Raw genomic sequence first — 11237 nt, 5'->3', positions numbered from 1 at the left:
ACCAAAAAATTTTCTAAAAAACTACTATTTGGCAAATTTTGCCCTAAAACCCCCAACAACTGCTCTTGCAAAATTTGACCATTACAAAAAAAATTGCAATTGTGTTACAGTATAATTCTAAATGTAGAATCGCACTGTAACTCAATTGTAAAACCAAAAAATATTATTTTATTCTTTTTCTCTCTCAACTCTGTCTTCCTGACTCTCCCACTCTCTCAAGTTTGTCTTCCACTTCTCCCTCTCTCAAATTTCTCCCTCTCCCTTTGCTCTCTCTCATAGTGATTTCTCCCTCTTTTTTTGCTCTCCTTCAGGCCATCATCGCCTAGCAATGCCAAGCCCAAGCCGCGTCTCACCCAGCAACACCCAAGCCCAGGCCGTCGTCGGCCATTGTCTCACCTGGCATGGTCTGATGGGTCTCTCACGGTGATCGGCGTGGCATGGAGGTTTGTTGATGGGTTGTTTGCGGAGGATCATGACTGGTGGTTAATCTTTCCCCTAGGCTCTATGATGCTTACGGACCAAATGGAGGTTGATCTCGCCATGGCTATGGTGATGAGTACTATATGCTGTATTTGGTGGTGTTAAATCTTGTGGTGGTGGTGGTGGTAGGTCTTGCATTGGTGGGTATTTGTTGTGTTTGTGGGTAAAGATCAAGTGGGTTTGTGGTGGAGATCCTGGCAGATCAGTGGTGGGTTTCTTTGGAGGCGTCAGTTATTTTGGCGTGGGTTTCTCTGGCGGTGTGGTTCAGGTGGTGGGTTTTGTTTGACGTGGGTTAGATGGGTTGTGGTGTGGAGATTGTTGTCCAGTGTGGTGGAAATCGGCGTGGAGCTGTGGTGGCTGTGGAAAATCAACATGGAAGTGTGTGTGTGGCTCTTTTGTTAGTGGTTTTGCTTTTGGTTTGATGATCCGGTTGTGGTGCTAGGATATATGGGGGGTGGGGGGTGGCAGTGTGTTCACTATCTTGTTATGGTTGTTTAGCAGTTGTTTGGTGGTGAGAGAGAAATAGTAAAAGAATAATAAAAAATAATATTTAAATAATTTATTTTATTGTATAATTTATCTATACTACTATTTAAAGGGTTTTCCCTGTTTGGATTCCACATTTTTCATGCCTAAGATACCCTCATCATACCCACTTACAAGTTTTCAACTACCGAGGATAGATATGTAAATTAAAACTCCTACACTTTAAAACCACAAACTCACGTACGCTTTACAGTTTCTATCTCACTTTCTCTCTCTCATTCTTCTTCAAATTAAAGACATTTAGTTTAGCTCTACATCCTCTTCTCTTTTTCTTCATATTAAAGATATTTACTGTCAGAGGTTTCAACAAATTTTCAGGTTCTATCTTTTGCAAGTTCCTCTTGTTTTCTTTTCTTTTGTTTATGATTGACTTTCTTTAAGTTCTACTTTTTTTTTTTTCTTATATGTATCACGTTAACTCTTTTTTTTTTTTCCCCTTCTTCTTTATTTTAAAATGTAATTTTGAAATAAATGGTTCCTTCATATACTCCATCATTGTACTTCTTAATGAATTGTCATTTCATGTTGTAGGTATTGTGATCCAAAGATAGGGCTGTCTTATGCTACAAAAGAAGTATTCAAAATCATTATCCTACATTTAAACAGTATGGCTTCCTTTACCTCTTTTAATAGTCTTTGTTTACATTTTAAAAATTATAACCATGATCACCTCATGAATAGAAAGTGAGTTTTTTTTTTTAAAAAAATAAGGTCAACAACGTCCATCACTCTGTTATTAGGTTTTTTATTTTATTCTTTCTTAGAAAAGGTTTTTAATTTTATCAAAAGGTTAACCACAATTATCTATTTCTAACTGCATTTGCACTAAATACATCCAACTTTATCAAAAGGTTAACCACAATCATCTACACGTCTATCACTACTAAACAGCTACTAAATTTTTTTATTTAGAACGAATTTTTTTTTTTTTTCATTTGTGTAACTTTTTGTATACAATTAATAGAAACTATATTTCTTTTGTCTACAATTAACGTGTATCTCTTGCCATAAAATTATCAATTTAAGCTTTTATTTACTTATGTTATGGATGTGTAGTAAATGACTAAAACATGTTTAACTTACACTAAAATATTGCCTACAAAATAGAAACACTCTCCCACTAACCCACTTCTTCAAATTAACTATACGTTTATTTTTTTTAATAGAAAAATTAGTTAAATTACCTACGTTTTTGTTGGTTTTTTCCTAAAAAGAAACCTACGTTTCTAATACTATTTTATTATTATTTAAAAAAAAAAAAAAACACCCTAAGTTTATCCAAAAAAAGGTGTATATATCTATTTAGTTTAATTTTTATAAAAAAAAATAAAATGTCAAAAAAAATTTTAAATAGTTATCAAAAAAAAAAAAAAAACTAAACTAAATAGATATATACACCTTTTTTTTTTTTTTGATAAGTAGATACATCTTTAACTCCCATTAAAATGTTGCCTACAAAATAGGATCACTCTCCTAATAGTTTTCAAATTACTTTATCCATTTTAAAAAATTAAAATTAAAACAAACACACTTTTTTAGAAAAAAAAAAAAAAAAACCCACATCTTCCGTTACAAACTATTTGATCCTAAATTTTTAGTTCCAACTCTCCAATATATCTTACGTTTCAAAAAAATATATATAACTGAAGGTAATTGTAAAAGTTGGATTGCTACACCTATTAAAACCACGTTTGTTCTAAAAAAAAAAAAAAAACCCACGTTCTCACATCCACCGCAATATTATCCTTCTCCTTCAGTTTCTTTTTCCGTCATCCACCCAATCATCTTCCACCATCTTTCACTCTCACTTTGTTAAGTCTTCACAGTTTTTTCAAATCCTATTCATATATTGATACATGTTTTGATGTCAAAATGGTAGGCCTCTGAATCTGAAATGGGCAAAGGCTCTCAGGGGCGGCTTGATGTATTTTCCCATTTTTCATATCTTTATTTTTTTATTCCATAATTTTTTTATCCACATAATTTATGACTATTATTTTTTTATCTACACAATGCAAGGCTACAACCACTAAACGTTTCCTAAATAACTGCAAATTTTCGAAATTCAAATTTCCAGTAAAATCTCACCATGTTCTCTATCACAATCTCTTTTATCCTTTTATGCTATCACAGACTACCAACATTTTTGGATAACTACTATTTTATTCAAATGTTTGCTTTATTCTATTTCTTTCTTTTTTTTTTTTTTGGAGAAGAATTTTCTATTTCTATTTGAATTCAAAAATTTCAAACACAAACTCTAACAAACTTAAGCTATTATCTTTAACAACATATACTTTCAAACGTTGGTTTGTTAATTAAAGTTTTTTTTTTTTTTTAAATACTTGGTTTAACCCTAATTCTTTTATCTCTCTCAGGTTCACATACGCACAAACTTTTTGGATTGCATTGAGGAGTCATTGGAATGGAATATTAGATAAGTTCGGGTGAGAGACTTTACAAGAATTATTATATGTATTAAACCTCACATAAAGTGGTTGTTATCTAAGAAACTGTTGTAAAAAAATTTCTTTTGTAATAGAAACTATATTTCTTTTGTATACAATTAACGTGTATCTCTTGCCATAAAATTTTCAAATTAAGCTTTTATTTACTTATGTTATGGATGTGTAGTAAATGACTAAATTTTAGGATTAAAAATACTACATTTTACGAATAGACAAAAAATGATAACTGTCATACATAAAATTTGAAAAAAAATAAAAATAAAAACCCACATCAACAACACCAAGAACGTGAGAGACTTTACAAGAATGAAATATTAGACTTTTAATTTTTTTTCCCTAAAATTTAGCATTTTATTTTTTTTCAAAATCAGATATGTTAGTGCCTAAATATAAGGATATGGATGGAGAAATTATAGTAGTAGTTTTATTGTAGGAGTCTTTCTTTTCCAAAATATGGACGACATTAAAAAAAAAAGAAAAAAAAAAGAGGAAAACGTGAGATTTATTTTGTATACAATTAACATGTATCTCTTCACATAAAATTTCCAATTTAAGTTTTATTTACTTATGTTATGGATGTGTAGTAAATGACTAAATTTTAGGATTAAAAAAACTACATTTTAGGAAAAGACAAAAAATGATAACTGTCATACATAAAATTTGAAAAAAAAAAAAAAAAAAAAAAAACAACATCAACAACACCAAAAACGTAAAAAAAAGAAAAAAAAAAGAAAAGAAAAAAAAGAATGAAAACTTGAGATGTTTAACGTGGGATAGAAAGTGGAAATTTTTTAAATAGTACATAGATAGAGAGAGAGAGAACGTGAGAGACTTTACAAGAATGAATATTAGATTTAAAATTTTTTTCCCTAAAATTTAGCATTTTATTTTCTTTCAAAATCAATTATGTTAGTGCCTAAATATAAGGATATGGAAGGAGAAATTATAGTAGTAGTTTTATTGTAGGAGTCTTTTTTTTCCAAAATATGGAAGAGATTAAAAAAATAAAAAAGGAAAACGTGAGATGCTAAAAAGTAGGATTTTTAAAATAGTAAATGGATAGATGTGTGTATATATATATTAAAAAAAAAAAAGACAAAGTACAAGATGTAAATACTTTGAATTTTCGAAAATGAGAAAACAATAAAAACGATTTCATTTTTCATTAAAAAAAACGTATTATTTATTTCAAAAAGTAAATTAAAGATTAAATTAAGAGAGGAGTATATACTTAGTTTAATGCTTTGGTCTAAATTTAAAGTGCGATTTTGAGCAATAGTACATGACAAAAAATGATAACTGTCATATATAAAATTTAAAAAAAAAAAAAAAAAAAACATCAACAACACCAAAAAGGTATTTTAAAAAAAAAAAAAAAGGAAAACTTCAGATGTTTAACGTGGGATAGAAAGTGGAAAATTTTAAAATAGTACATAGATAGAGAGAGAGAACGTGAGAGACTTTACAAGAATGGAATATTAGATTTAAAATTTTTTTCCCTCAAATTTAGCATTTTATTTTCTTTCAAAATCAATTATGTTAGTGCCTAAATATAAGGATATGGAAGGAGAAATTATAGTAGTAGTTTTATTGTAGGAGTCTTTTTTTTCCAAAATATGGAAGAGATTAAAAAAAAAAAAAAAGGAAAACATGAGATGCTAAAAAGTAGGATTTTTAAAATAGTTCATGGATAGATGTATATATATATATATATTAAAAAAAAAAAAAAACAAAGTACAAGATGTAAATACTTTGAATTTTTGAAAAAGAGAAAACAGTAAAAATGATTATATTTTTCATTACCAAATAACGTATTATTTACTTCAAAAAGTAAATTAAAGATTAAGTTAGGAGAGGAGAATATACTTAGTTTAATGCTTTGGTCTAAATTTAAGGTGCGATTTTTTTAAATAGTACATGGAAAAGGTACTATTTAAATAATGGAGTGCATGATCAAGCAATTAAATGATAGTTCTTCAAGTCCCGAGCTGAAGTAGACCATTTCACATACATGGAGCTATGCAATATCATTACAAGGTCAGTTCAAATATTTCATTTTACAAGTTTATGCATGATATTTATAGTGCTTATCATTATTATGTACGTTTTAAAGTCTCTATTAATAAGACAAACTAACACATTTTGTATCATAGGTTCATGGCAAATGCTGCTGGAAAGCAATTAGAATGTGAAACAAATAGCATTGCTCCACCAACTTCTCCACCGTAGTCGTCATAATATTAATAAGTTCACCTATTCCATGTTTCAGATGTAGTGCATTATTTTACAGTTTTATCATAATTGCTTTTGGCAAGGTCATCACATGTATTTTGTAAGTAGTCTTATTGTTACAGTTTTATTATGCATTTTCAATATATGCACTATTTATAAGATTTATTTAGAGGATCTTTTTTTTCCTCCCCCTAAAGGTTAATACTAAATTATTGCATTATCTCCCAATCAATAATACGTTGATTACTGCATAATTTTTTTTTTTGGGCAAAAATAGATAATAATTACGGAATACTAGCCTCTGAGCACGCGCTCACGCGCGTGCTCAGAGGCTCTTCTATTTTTTGGGTAAGGGTTAATTTAGGGCATTTATTATAATTTGGAATTATTACATTTTTCAATCACAAAAAAAAAACCTAGGGGTGTAATGAGTGTCATGTGTGGAGAAATAATTTTCCAATTATACCCCCAGATTTTTTTGTGATGAAAAATTATTGTGATTGGAAAATTATTTCTCCACACATGACACTCATTACACCCCTAGGTTTTTTTTTTTTTTTTTGTGATTGAAAAATGTAATAATTCCAAATTATAATAAATGCCCTAAATGAACCCTTACCCAAAAAATAGAAGAGCCTCTGAGCACGCGCGTGAGCGCGTGCTCAGAGGGTAGTTATTATTATTAAATTGAAGAACAACACCACTACAAATAAGAGCAAATTTATAACCAAATAATTATGAGCATAACACCAAAAAACACAAATTATATAAGAAAAACTTAGGGTTTGAGTTTTATTTAGGAAGAGAGGCAAAAAATAAATATCAAAATTATATAATATATATTTTTATAATTTAAAAATATATTAAATAGAAGTGGGTCGGGTTGGGTTAGACGGGTTTGTAAATCTCATGACCCAAACCCAACTTGACACACTGTAAAAAAATATAAAATAAAATAAAATAAAAAAATTTCATGACCCAACCCAACCCATCATCTCTTAAAAATCGACCCAAACTGGTGGGTTTGGTTGGGTCGGGTTGGTTTTGGCTAGTTGGTGGGTTCATTGCATACCCCTACCTCTCAATTTTCATATTTGATAACAAAACAATTCATCAAAACATTCTTAGTCTTAAAAATGCCATTTCACAATCTTACAATGAAATTTCAGTAGTTTTAATGGACTCCAATATCTCATTGTGAAACTTTCATACAAAAATTTGGGCACTTTTAGATATGAATCTTCTTTTTCAATGACAACTCTATCAATTTTGTAGGCAAAAATCATACAAAAAGAACAGTTGCATATAAAAGTTATGACCCGGTAGTTCAATGGTTGGCATAACTATTATGACACTTCTAAAGAAAACATATCCTAAATAGGACTTATTTAAAAAGCTAAAAACAATAAGGAAGGTACTAAATACTTCCTTCCCCTAGTCCATATTATCTCATTCTTCCATGTGTGAGATTTTCTTAGCCTTGAAGAGGTGACTGTTAGGATATGTGCCCTTTAAATCATATTGTATGATGTTATGTATAATATTATGTTGTGATTAATATAGTTGTTTTATTATTATCTAAAATAATGGTAACATGAATATTTGGACATTATCATATAGTCCATGAAATGCATAGTATGTGATTTAGTCACAGAAGATATAAATCACAAGTTCTTTGTAAACTCATAATTTTAGTTTGTAGTTGGTGATGAAATTGGGCATTTCATCTGCGAAAACTATAACATATCAACTAAGATGATTTGTCTTGATCATGGAAGTGGAGATTTCTAATTGATATATTTTAAGTGTTAAGACATATTGAACTGGACTACTGTAAGATTTATTATTCTACTAATGACTGTCAAATAAATAATAAATCTTACGATTTTTATTTACATCAACTCTTAATCTTAAGAGAATAATGATCCTGATCATGAAGTGTAGGTTACTTTGATATATTAGGAGTGAGATCTAAAGACACAATCAAAACCTTAGTATATTGGGCAGTTACATTTAGTGTTGAAGGAACATATATTCTCAAGATGAAATTCATAATTTCTTAACGAGTATATAAAATATTCCCTTAAGATAAATTTAATGGGTTCAGTTATTCAGAGTGTCAGGCCTAATCACTTTAGTAAGGAGTTATTAAAGTATATATTTATGAAATTGGATTTCATAAATATATGATGAATAACTTAAAGGATTAAACCAGGTACTCAAGGATTAAAATATAGTTATCTTCAAAATGACAGTCAACATACATGACTTTGTATTACTATGAATATTTTATGAAGGGGTTAAATGTATAATAAAGTATTGGGATATAATTTATTAATAAGGCATAAAGTACAATTATATTTATATAGTGGTATTAAATATAATTAATAATAATTTTGGGCTTGTCAAGAGTTAACAAAAAAGCTTAAAACCCATTGGAGCTAGTGTCTTATTTGTCCCTTTTTGGTTCCACTCCAAGCCGCACACTAAAACCTAATTGGAATAGCCCAAAATGTTAGCCCAATTAGATAATTAGTTATAAGGAGAGAAACATATAGAATTTTGTAAATGAATGAAATGGAGTATATGTGAGTGTAAGCCATTCTTTAATTCTCCCTTGAACACGTACATATAAACTGATTGAGAGACCACACTTCTTGGGCACAAGTGGAATTGGGGTGAAGATTAAAAATGTTCCCAAGTACTTCTAATCTTTGGTTTTGAATTTCACCACACCAAGGTACACTCCCTTGTTCTTAAATTCTGAAATTTACATAGTACATGTTATCAATTGCGAATGAAGTAGATTCGTTAATTTTCTGCTGCGTATGTTTTGTATGCAATACAAACTATGTTTTCCTAACAGTGACAATTAGGTTTTACTCATCCTAAGCCTTTCTAGAATGTGTGTATGTCTATATAATTTATTTGTCATATAGATTATATTACCATCTTGTAACTCTTGCTTTATCTTTCTTAACACAATCACAAGTATCTCTCATCTTTTCATCTCTCTATTTACCCTTGTCTATAATTGTTTTTTTTTTTTTTTTTTGCCCCAAAGAGATAGGACCCCTATTATCATATGCACTCGCTCCATGTAGTGGGTGCACCAGATACTTTTTTCCTATTTCCATCAATTTTTTTTGCGCGTATTAAGAGCATTCACAACAAGAAACGTCATTCTATTCAATTTTACCATCTCAAAAAACTACTTTATCAATTATACTATACCATGTTACAATACTCCAGCATCCCTTACAATACAACACATTAAAATAATACTAGCCTCTGAGCACGCGCTCACGCGCGTGCTCAGAGGCTTTTCTATTTTTTGGGTAAGGGTTAATTTAGAGCATTTATTATAATTTGAAATTATTACATTTTTCAATCACAAAAAAAAAAAACCTAGGGGTGTAATGAGTGTCATGTGTGGAGAAATAATTTTCCAATCACAATAATTTTTCATCACAAAAAAATCTAGGGGTGTAATTGCAAAATTATTTCTCCACACATGACACTCATTACACTCCTAGGTTTTTTTTTTTTTGTGATTGAAAAATGTAATAATTCCAAATTATAATAAATGTCCTAAATTAACCCTTACCCAAAAAATAGAAGAGCCCACGCGCGTGCTCAGAGGCTAGTATTCCGTAATTATTATCCATTTTTGCCCAAAAAAAAAAAATTATGTAGTAATCAACGTATTATTGATTGGGAGATAATGCAATAATTTAGTATTAACCTTTAGGGGGAGGAAAAAAAAGATCCTCTAAATAAATCTTATAAATAGTGTATATATTGAAAATGCATAATAAAACTGTAACAATAAGACTACTTACAAAATACATGTAATGACCTTGCCAAAAGCAATTATGATAAAACTGTAAAATAATGCACTACATCTGAAACATGGAATAGGTCAACTTATTAATATTATGACGACTACGGTGGAGAAGTTGGTGGAGCAATGCTATTTGTTTCACATTCTAATTGCTTTCCAGCAGCATTTGCCATGAACCTATGATACAAAATGTGTTAGTTTGTCTTATTAATAGAGACTTTAAAACGTACATAATAATGATAAGCACTATAAATATCATGCATAAACTTGTAAAATGAAATATTTGAACTGACCTTGTAATGATATTGCATAGCTCCATGTATGTGAAATGGTCTACTTCAGCTTGAGACTTGAAGAACTATCATTTAATTGCTTGATCATGCACTCCATTATTTAAATAGTACCTTTTCCATGTACTATTTAAAAAAATCGCACCTTAAATTTAGACCAAAGCATTAAACTAAGTATATTCTCCTCTCTTAACTTAATCTTTAATTTACTTTTTGAAGTAAATAATACGTTATTTGGTAATGAAAAATATAATCATTTTTACTGTTTTCTCTTTTTCAAAAATTCAAAGTATTTACATCTTGTACTTTGTTTTTTTTTTTTTTTTAATATATATATATATATATATATATATATATACATCTATCCATGAACTATTTTAAAAATCCTACTTTTTAGCATCTCACGTTTTCCTTTTTTTTTTTTTTTAATCTCTTCCATATTTTGGAAAAAAAAGACTCCTACAATAAAACTACTACTATAATTTCTCCTTCCATATCCTTATATTTAGGCACTAACATAATTGATTTTGAAAGAAAATAAAATGCTAAATTTTAGGGAAAAAAATTTTAAATCTAATATTCCATTCTTGTAAAGTCTCTCACGTTCTCTCTCTCTATCTATGTACTATTTTAAAAATTTCCACTTTCTATCCCACGTTAAACATCTGAAGTTTTCCTTTTTTTTTTTTTTAATACCTTTTTGGTGTTGTTGATGTTTTTTTTTTTTTTTTTTTTTTAAATTTTATATATGACAGTTATCATTTTTTGTCATGTACTATTGCTCAAAATCACACTTTAAATTTAGACCAAAGCATTAAACTAAGTATATACTCCTCTCTTAATTTAATCTTTAATTTACTTTTTGAAATAAATAATACATTTTTTTAATGAAAAATGAAATCGTTTTTATTGTTTTCTCATTTTCGAAAATTCAAAATATTTACATCTTGTACTTTGTCTTTTTTTTTTAATATATATATACACACATCTATCCATTTACTATTTTAAAAATCCTACTTTTTAGCATCTCACGTTTTCCTTTTTTATTTTTTTAATATCTTCCATATTTTGTAAAAAAAAGACTCCTACAATAAAACTACTACTATAATTTCTCCTTCCATATCCTTATATTTAGGCACTAACATAATTGATTTTGAAAGAAAATAAAATGCTAAATTTTAGGGAAAAAAATTTTAAATCTAATATTCCATTCTTGTAAAGTCTCTCACGTTCTCTCTCTCTCTATCTATGTACTATTTAAAAAATTTCCACTTTCTATCCACGTTAAACATCTCAAGTTTTCATTTTTTTTTTTTTTTATTACGTTTTTGGTGTTTTTTTTTTTTTTCAAATTTTATGTATGACAGTTATCATTTT

The sequence above is a fragment of the Quercus lobata genome, chromosome 5 (genome assembly GCF_001633185.2).
Source record: "Quercus lobata isolate SW786 chromosome 5, ValleyOak3.0 Primary Assembly, whole genome shotgun sequence".
In the NCBI taxonomy this organism is placed as follows: Eukaryota; Viridiplantae; Streptophyta; class Magnoliopsida; order Fagales; family Fagaceae; genus Quercus; species Quercus lobata.
Note: the sequence above shows the minus strand (reverse complement) of the source record.